The sequence below is a fragment of the Monodelphis domestica genome, chromosome 4, assembly GCF_027887165.1.
Source record: "Monodelphis domestica isolate mMonDom1 chromosome 4, mMonDom1.pri, whole genome shotgun sequence".
NCBI classification, from domain to species: domain Eukaryota; kingdom Metazoa; phylum Chordata; class Mammalia; order Didelphimorphia; family Didelphidae; genus Monodelphis; species Monodelphis domestica.
Genome location: NC_077230.1, coordinates 93,078,127 through 93,088,852, shown reverse-complemented (window position 1 = coordinate 93,088,852; position 10,726 = coordinate 93,078,127).

The following is a 10,726-nucleotide window of genomic DNA, read 5'->3' as shown; positions in this document are numbered from 1 at the left end:
TGTTGATTGGCCTAAGCATGCTAGAAAACAGTTTTTAATCATTCCAGAAAAGTCACTAAACAGTGGTCCAGTTATCCCCTTCCTAAGGCAATCAGAGGAAGGAAGAAAGGAAGATTCCTATATAACAAAATATAGTTATAGTAAAAAAAAAATTGTATGGGGAAAAAACTGGAAATAAAGGGGATGGAAGAATGAATTATGGTGTATGATTCTAATGAAATATTATTCTATTACAAGAAACAATGAATATAAGGAATTCAGACAAACACTAGATAACTTGTATACACTGAAGGAGAATGAAGTAAACAGAACAAGATCAATATTATGCCCAATGACTATAACAATGGAAATGGAAGAAATGGAATGCAGCTCAATTCTGATGGATTAGAATGACTAATCTTGGCTCCAAAGAATAGATGATGAGACAAACTTCCCTTCAGAGAGGAAAGGGAACCTTTTATGGATCTTGGACCCCTTTGACAGTCTGGGAAGTCAACAGATCCCATCTTAGAATCATGTCTCTAAATGCATAATATAAACATAAAAGTAAAGACCCACCATATTGAAATATAGTTTTAAAAATATTTAACTGCTTTGAGGGAGGAGTGAAGCCAAGATGGCACTGAAGGAACAGGGACTCATCTGCTTTCTAACAAATCTTCCTCCAAAAAGCAATTATACAATGCCTCAAAACAAATTCTGGAGCAGCATAACCCACAAACAGATATGGTGAAGTCATTTTTCAGCCCCAATCAACTTAGAAGGCTGGCATGAAGTATGTAGAGCATCAGGGTGAAAGTAGAGCACAGTGCACCGAGGCAGGCCTCACTGAGGCAATAGGTCTTTGGCAAAGCTAAAGCAGCACCCAAGGCTTCCAGAACTTTCAGCCACAGATGAAAAGGGGGAGTTGGACAACTGCCCAGAAGGAGATTACAGGGGTTTCCTTGCTGGCTTTGGGTGCAAAACTCTTGTCATATTGGCCATACACAGAACCAGGTTGAAGCCTTGTGGCACAGTCACAGGATGAGGAGGAGCACCAGTATTCACCAGCATTTGCAGCCACAGAAAAGCAGGGGACCCTGATCATAGTTCCAAGGGGTAAAAGAGTGTGGGGGGTACTGATGCTGGGGGTCGTGGAGGTGAAGGAGGAGGGGGACCCCTCATTCCCGTCCATTCACTCCTCCTTCCCTCAGGTGTGTGTGTGTGGGAGTTGCTGGTGGTTGTCTAGCCCGAACGGGGATGTTATAAGATTTTAAGTCTGGGCTAACTTTTTCTTCTGTGTCTAAATCTACCATTCTTACATTGGAGAACCACAGACTGCAATTTTGAATAAACTCCAAGAACTTAGTCAGCTGTGACTTGCTTGCTTATCTCTCCTTTACTCCCCTTTTCTGAAAATTGTGTTTAATTATTTCAGTGAATAGCTTGCTTTCTTTTAATTCACGGTGTCCCATGGCGGTCCTTTGCTTCTCCTAACTTTACCTGTTCTGAAACTGCTCCTCCTTGGGAGCCTGCCCCTCTTATATTGGGGGCCCTGGATTACTCCCCCCCAAACCCTGCTCTATCCACAGGGGGGCCCGGGACCTCTTCTGGGGGGAGAAGCTGATCCTTTCGAAACTATTAGGGTTAGGGGAAGGGGACTTACCTAGCCAGGAATGGTCCTGTTCCAGTGCCAGAATGCCACGGTCAGGGTCCAGCCTCACTCGTGACTCCAGGGTATCCTGACTGGTGGTGAAGGATCAGTCAACAAAAATAACAAACAGAAGACAGCTTAATCATAACAGCCATGGGATTGCTTTGCATCTGATAGCTGCTCTGACATTCCCAGGCTTGGGATTTATTTTTATATCCATATTATTGGCATGTAGATACACAGAATCAAAGAGAGATAATTGGAAAAGTGATACATTAACTTTTAACAAATCACTTGATTCACATTCCATATTTTTGTATTGTGATTACAGACAGAATACAAGATAAATGATTTCGTCACAGGTGGTTTACTAGGGAGTTTGAATTACTGATTTGTGTAATTGAGTCACTGAGGCATATTGAAGCTTACTTTGCCTGTACTGTACCTGTACGTATTATATGGGCCTCTATGATTGATTTGTGTGCTGGCTTCATGAGAAAGTTTTGGGCTTGGCCTGTACCTGCAGTTTTGCTGGGAATTATGTACCTAAGGAAAAGTTAACCCATGATAGTCTTTTGGGATTGGGTTTGAGGGTCTGATCTTTTGGTGATGTTTTGGGGAATAAGGGTACATGTGTTTTGCTCTTGCATTATTTCTTTTGAGACTAGGGGGAATAATAATCATGCCAATTCATAGGTAAGGGACATTGATGAAAGAAATCATGCAAGGGTGATAGAGTGGGCAGTCACATCTCACCAAGGACCACTCTGTGGTCTCCCCAGCTACCATGCATGGCTCTGTCAAGGCGTCGTAGACTGATGGCCCCCAGCATACTGACTCTTATAGCATACCACCTTGGAAAAAATGAAAGCAGTTAGATTCCCAATGCCAGCTCTGAAGGCTGCACAAAGAATCTGAAATTTGGAAGAGTGCCCTACTCACCACAGTTACATGGCCCAACTTTAACAGTTTTTTAAACCAAAAGAAAAGAAAATGAACAAACAACCAAAAAAGAAACTCAACCCAGAAAGTTATTTTGGTGACAAGGTAGATTCAAACTCAGAAGAAGACAACAAAGTCAATACTGTTACATTCAAAGCCTCCAAGAAAAATATGAATTGCTCTTAAGCCCAAAAAGAATTAGTGGAGGAACTAAAAAAAGATTTTAGAAATCAAATAAGAGACATAGAAGAAAAATTGGGGAAAGAATAAGAATGATACAAGAAAATCATGAAAAAAGAGACATCACCTTGGTAAAAGAGGTACAAAAAATGCTGAAGAAATTAATACCTTGAAAAGTAAAATAGGCCAATTGGCAAAAAAGGCACAAATCCAAAGAAGAGAAGAATCTCTTAAAAAACAGAATTGGCCAAATGATATAAAACACACATACACCAATCAGAAGATACACAAAAATGCACTGAAGTGCAAAACTTCTTGAAAGATACAATTGGCCCTCTGAAAAAAGATACAAAAATTCACAGAGGAAAAGAAACTCTTTAAAAAGTAGAATTGGCCAAATGGAAAAAGAGATACAAAAGTTCATTCAAGAATATGATGTCTTTGTCTGCCCTTTGATCCAGCCATACCACTGTTGGGTTTATACCCCAAAGAGTGAGGAAAAAGGCATGTACAAAAATATTTATAGTCACTCTTCGTGGTGGAAAAAATTTGGAAAATGAGGGGGGTGTCCCTCAATTGGGAAATGATTGAACAAATTGTGGCATATGTTGGTGATGGAATATTATTGGGCTGAAAGGAATAATGAACTGGAGGAATTCCATGTGAACTAAAAAAACCTCTAGGAATGGATGCAGAGTGAGAGGAGCAGAACCAGGAGAACATTATACACAGAGACAGATACACTGTGGTACAATGTAATGGACTTCTGTACTAGCAGCAATGCAATGATCCAGGACAATTCTAGGGGACTTACAAGAAAGAACACTATCCACATCCAGAGAAAGAACTGTGGGAGCAGAAACACAGAAGAAAAACAACTACTTGATGACATGGACCAAAGGGGATATGATTAGGGATGTAGACTCTAAATGATCACCCTAGTGCAAATATTAATAATATGGAAATAGGTATCAATGATACATGTAAAACCCAGTGGAATTGTGTTTCAGCTACCAGGGCAGGGGGGTGGAGGGGAGGGAAAAAACATGAATCATGTAACCATAGAAACATATTCTAAATTAATTAATTAAATAAAAAATTTTAATTAAAAAAGTACTTTAGATCCTGATAGATTTGCATATCTAGGTTCTGATATTCTTACCTGTTTATTTTTCCATATGAATTATAATTACCTAAATTCTATTAAATGTTATTGACACTTTAATTATGCCATGATAAGTCTGTAAATTAATTTGGAGGATAATTACAAATTTTTTCTCTATTTGCTTTATCTAGCCATATGCAGGTAGAAAGTTGTAGAAATTCCATTTATTCAGTTCTTACTTCATTTTGGCCAATCATCTTGAAGTTGTCTTTGAATAGGCCACTTGTATGACTTAATAAATTAATAAAGAGATAAAAAAGAATATCATGTCTTAAAAATTAGAATTGAAAAAAAAATTAGAATTGGACAAATGGAAGCTTTGATTCCATGAGACATCACAGAACAATTGAATAAATTAAAAAGAATGAAAAAGCAGAAGAAAAAATGAAATCTCTCATGGGAAAAACAACTAAACTGGAAAACAAATCCAAGAGAGAGAATCTAAAAATTATTGGCTTAACTGAAAACCATGTTTTTTTAAAAAAAGCACTCAAACATCATCTTTCAAGAAATTATCAAGGAAAAATGCTCTGATAATTTAGAACCAGAGGACAAAATAGAAATGGCTATTATGACCAAAAAAATGAAAAATCTTGGAGGAGATATGGGAAAGCTGGGACATGATTGCATTGTTGGGGGGATTGTGAATTGATTCAGTCATTCAGGAAAGCAATTTAGACTTATGCCAAAAAGGCTAAAAAACAGTATATACACTTTGAGTACTACCATTACTAGGTTTGTATCCCAAAGAGATAAAAAAAGGAAAAGGACTTATATGTACAAAAATATTTAAAACAGCTACTTTTAGAGGGGCAAAGATTTAGATAGTGAGAGGATATCCATCAATTGGGGAATGGCTGAGTAAGTTATATCATGTGATTGTAATGGAATACTATGGTGCTATGAAAAATGAAAAGCAAGAGGAGTTGAGAAAAACTTGGAAAGACATACATGAACTGAAGCAGAGTGAAAAAAGCAGAACCGTTGTACACAGTAACAGGAATACTTTACATTGAACACCTGTGAATGACAGTTATTCTCAACAATATAATGATCTAAAACTATCCCAAAGGATTCATGATAAAAAAAAAATGCTATCTGCTTCCAGAGAAACAGAACTGATAAAGTCTGAGTTCAGACCAAAGCAAACTTTTTCATTTTCTTAATTTTTTTCTATTTGCATTTCCTTCCACAAAATGATTAATATGGAAAAATGCTTTACATGATTGCACATGTAAAATCTATATGAGATTGCTTACCATCTTTATTTCCAAAGAATTAGTTTCCTTTATAACGTTATGATTTTTTAAATGCATTTAAAAACATTATTCTGGGAAGAGATCATGGGTTTCATTAGACTATTAAAAGGGCCCATGGCACACACAAAAAAGGTTAAGAACCTCTGATTTGGGGGGAGGAGGGAGAGGTTAGTGAGATGTTTTTTGGTATGGAGAAAAGAAAGTGGGGTTGGAGAAGAGAATCTGGGTTCAAATCTTGGCTCTTCTATTTACTTATCTGTGATTTGAAGCAAGTCACTTAATCTATCTGAAACTCAGTTTCCTCATCTGTAAAACAAGAGAGTTGGATTAGATAACCTCCAAGGTCCCTTTTAGCCCTACCACTATGAGCCTGTGGGAAGACTCTTAGCCATCTAGAAGTGGATAAATTCAATCCCAGGTGGCCTTTTCTATCAGGTGACCCTTTGCTCAGTTTCCCTCCCTCTTTGGGATTCTGCCCTTTGGGAGCTCTTCCATTCACTCCACTGGAGTCATTGGTCCTTTGAAGCTCTTTCCAGAGAAAATCACTCTACTGACTTGACTTTCTAATCACCCATAGTCCGTTTTATTTTTAATAAATTAATAAATTAGTTAATTAATTAAAAATCAATTAGTTAGTTTGTTACATTAAGGTCCCCGGATAGCACACTCCCTCTTTTCCCTCTAAACGCTAGAGAAGGCATCATTTGAAGCCTTAGTTATGCTGGTTATTGGCTCTGCAGGATGGGGCTTTTGGGAGATGGGCTTGTGGTCCTGTGAGGGAAGATGCTCTCTGTAGTGGAGCATGGAGCCAAGTCAGAGAGCAAAGACTATCCTTAGGGGGGCACCAGGGCTCTTAATGCAAAGAACTTGGCTTTTAAGACCGAGATGTTTGTTAGGAGTAGGTGGGTTCCCCTCCTCCACCCCCCCACCCCACTCCCCCCAGTATCCTGTGGCAGGAAAGAGAAGTAAAAAATAAAACAACCAAGAAGCACAGATGTCAGGTTTCTTTAAAGAGAGGAAAAAGGAGCGACGGTTTGGTTTATGGTCCACCCTGTTTTGGCTCAGCAGGGAGTGAAGCCACCAGCAGCAGCAACAGCTTGGCTGGTGGGAAGTTCTATGTCCTTCCCAGGACTCCCTGCCGTCCGTGCTGCTGTGGGGGACACAGATACTGTCCTCTAGTTCCTTTCCTGGCCACTCCCCAGCAGGTGGCTTCCTTCCTCGACCAACTTGATCTCACTTTAGTGGCTGTCCCTGATCCTGTTAAATAGACCCTCCATATAGAAACTTTCTCCTTCCTCAGCATCTGCAACAATACCTTTCTCTGGCTCTTCTGTACCTCCCTGACTACTCCTTTTATGAGTCTTCTCCAAGACTATCCTTGGCCTTCTGCTCTTTTCTCTTTTTTACGTACACTGGTCTGTTCTCTTCTCCTTAGCTCCAGCCTTATGTTTCCAGATACCTACAGACCTACAGACATTTCTACTTGGATATCCTGTAGGAAGGGAGCTAGGAAGTACAGTGGAGAGAACACTGGGTCTTGAGTCAGGAAGAACTGAGTTCAAATCCATCCTCAGACACTTACTAGCTGTGTGGCCCTGGACAATTCACTTCATTTTGTCTGCCTCTGTTTTCTCATCTGTAAATTGAGCTGGAGGAGGAAACAGCAAACGACTCTGGTTATGTTTGCTAAGAAAACCACAAATGGGGTCATGAAGAGTTGTACACGCCTGAATAATAATAACCTTGTAGGTATCCCAGATTTACTGTAATGCCAATGGGTGAGATTCTGGGGCAGGATGGATAGATGAAGAAAGGCAAATAGAAAGAGAAAAGAGAGACTGGCTCCAGGACCATCTCACAGAGGAAAGAGCTCTAGATTTTGAATCAGAGGATTCGAGATTTAAATCCTTCTCTGGGGACTGGTAGGTAGCCCAGGATAGGGTCCCAGGCCTGGAGTCAGGAGGACCTGGGTTCAAAACCATCCTCAAACACCTTTTACTGTGTGATCCTGGACAAGTCATATAATTCCAATTGCTCTGCTGCTTTTCTGTTTCTTAGAATTAATAGTATTGATTCTGAGAGAAGGTAAAGGTAAGTATATACTCTGTTATACACTGCCTTATGTAAGTGTGAACAAAAATGAGAGAGTTGGATTAAGAGATGTCTCCCAGCTTTTAATCTATAATAACCTGGACTGCCATGTAAGCCACATAGAATTCCTTGATATCTTCCTTTATTAGCAATCATCTCCTGAAAATAAATCCCAGTTGCTGTCCTCTTTCATTCCTGTCAAGGCTTTCAGAGATATCAGGGAATGAAGTAAGAGCTAGGTAGGAGATTGGGCCATGGCTTGGGTTACATGCCGAAACACTATAAAGACTGAAGACCAATTTAAAAGCTGTTATTGTTATGTGATCTTTAATAGATATTAATTTAACACTTTTTAAAAAACAGTTATTTCTTGGGTTTTGAGTGATAACACATGTATAACCCAGTGAAATTGCTTGTCAACTCCAGGAGTGGACAGGGAAGAGGGGAAAGAGCCAAGAATCATGTAACCATGGGGAAAAAAATTAAAAAAGAAAGAATAAAGAAAGAAAACAAACAAAAAATACAGCTATTTCTTCTTTTGAAAGGCAGTATGGTGTAGTAGAGATCAGGTCTTGAAGCCAGGACACCAGGGTACCAGGTTTCTCTTGACACATCTTGGCTATATGACCCTGGGCAGATCACTTAACTTTTTCAGTGCTCTAGGCAGCTCTCTCTACTACTGTATAACGTCCCAAAAAGATGCTGACCTGCTCTGGTCAAGCGAGTTTGCTTACCTAGGAGTTTCATCTATCAGTGAACAGATTAAATCCCTACCCCATTTCTTAATTTAGTTACTATTGGGTAAAGAAGACAAATTATTTTCATTTTGGCCTTATGAGCTTCATTTGTGCCCAATTTATGAATTCAGGAAGAAAACTTTAGAAGTCATTCGCTGTCCACAAGAAAAAGTCCATATTCCTTATTTATGAGGGAGTCAGACTCCTGTGCATTCAGTTAAACTAACTCTGAAGTAACACCTCACACCATGACTAACATGGCAGAAAAGGAAAGAGAGGGATGCTGGAGGGGATTTAGAAAAATAGGGACACTAATGCACTGATGGTGGAGGAGTGACCCAGTCCAGGATCCTGGAGCTGGCATGGGCATTGTAACCCCAAAACCCAGGCAAACTGTAAGCAGGGAAATTCCTTTGCTCCCTTCTGTCCTTGTGACTTCTAACCCAAGAACATCTGATACTTCTATAAAACCCTGAGATTATTATCATTCTTGGACCATCCTTTAGATTTGAGATGGACATAGAGATGCACGTCCAGGCTACACCTTGATCCCATCAGGTTGTGTCTCAGACATCCATCTGTCCTCTAAACTATGAGGGTCACCAGGCAGACCCCGGTCAGGTGACCCCCCACCTGGGAATGTCCTCACCACGACACAACATCACGTCCCCACTGTTGTAAAAAGTATAAAATCCCCAGAATTGATGGATTCAGGGAGCAGCCTTTCATCTTGCTGTTCCACCTATACTCTTCTCCTGGCCAGATTCAACATTACTTTCTAAATTAATACATTTCTCTTTTTATTTTTAAGCTAAGTTTCAGTCTTACATCCTTACAAAAGGTACCCTTCCCGGACCCCAGGGGTTCACCTCTAGCACCCCACAACAGAACTATGCCCAAAGGGCTATAAAACCGTACGTACCCTTTGACCCATCAATATGGACCTAGGTCTATATCCCAAAGAGATTAAAGGAAAAGAACACATATGTATCGATAGGTAGGTAGCACAGTGGATAGAATGCCAAGCCTGGAACTAGAAGGAATTGGGTTCAAATCTGATCACAGACACTTTCTAGCTGTATAACCCTGGGCAAGTCACTTAACCCTGATTGTCTAGCCCTTGCTGCTCTTCTGTCTTAGAATTAATACTAAGTAGAAAGGTGAGGGTTTTACCAACATGTGTGTAAGATTTATTATAGCAGCTCGTTGTGTGGTTGCAAAGAATTGGCAATGGAGTGAACACCCTTAAATTTGTACCCATCAATTGGGGAATACCTGAACAGGTTGTGGTATATGACTGTGTGGTATATGAGATACTATGGGGCTAGAAGAAAGGATGAGAAGGATGGTTTCAGAAAAATCTGGGAAGACTTCTGTGAGTTGAGGCAGGATGAAGTGAACTGGGCAGAACAGTGTACATAGTAATAGTGATATTGCATCATCTGTGAAAGACTTAGCTACTCTGATCCAGATAATGATCCAAGACAACTCCCAGAGGCCCCATGAAGAAAAATGGCAGCTCTCTCCAGAGAGAGAACCAAAGAACTCTGAACATAGATTGAAGCATTTTTTTTCATGTTATCTTTCTTCATTTGTTTTTGCATCATGGCTAATCTGGAAATACATTTTGCCTGATTTTACACATATAACTGATATGATACTGTTTTCTTAAAGGGCAGTGGAAAGGCTGGAGAGAGAGAATTTGGTACTCAAAGTTTTAAAAAGAATGTTAAGAATAAATAAAAAGAATAAGTCGAAAACTCCAATGTATTCAAAGCTCCCATGATCTGTCATTACTTTACTTTGGCAGCCTTATATTATTCCTCTCCTGCACCCATTTTACTTTCTAGCCTAATTGGATCACTCTATTCCTTTTCCAACTTCTTATCCTTTTCTGCTTATATGACTGACTTTATTGAGGCTGATCTCTTTGCCTGCAATGCCCTTTCTGGCACTCTCCTAGCTTGTTTAATTGCTATCCCTGCTTTAAAGTTGATCCCAGAGGTCACCTCCTTCAGGAAAGCATCCCTCAAACTTGGGTCCTCTCCAATGCACGTACAATAGAGCATAGGGATCTTCTATACCCTTTGGGGAACTCAGGCCATCACACTGCACTGCCCCGTTGTAAGCAGGCCTGGGAAAGAGGCTGTAGCCAGAGGCTGGCTATCAGGAAGTGCCCTACTACCATGGTTCCTGCCCAGGTGTAGGTCTTCTTGGGCACGGATCTCAGACACAATAGGGGAAACTTCTAAGCGTACATTAGCCCCACCTAAATTGGGATCACCAAGTACTTTAAGGTCTATTGTTCAGTCTGAAATGGGTGAGTTCTCCGGAGTTGGGGCAAAATTGGGCTCTTTGGATTTCAAGTTGATACATACATAGTACTGATTCTAAGAGAGGAGGGAAGAATTTAAAAGTAACAACAAAAGGAAAAAAGCCAAAAATGAAAGTCCTGGAGGCTCCAAGTAACCTCAAGGGCAAGATCTCACCCACATTCAAGCAATGAGAAAAATACAAGCAATTGTGTTTTCCATGTGTGGAGTGAGAAACTAGTGTGTTATTCTTAAGTTATTAATATCTCAAAAAAGTTGGTAAAACCCGACGCCCTCCCCCCCCCATCCAATCCATTGCTCTTTAAGCTCCCTTCAGACTAGATTACTCTATCCTTCTCCCAGTAGGACAGTGTTTTGAATTGAGTCTTCTGAGTTTGGTAATTTGC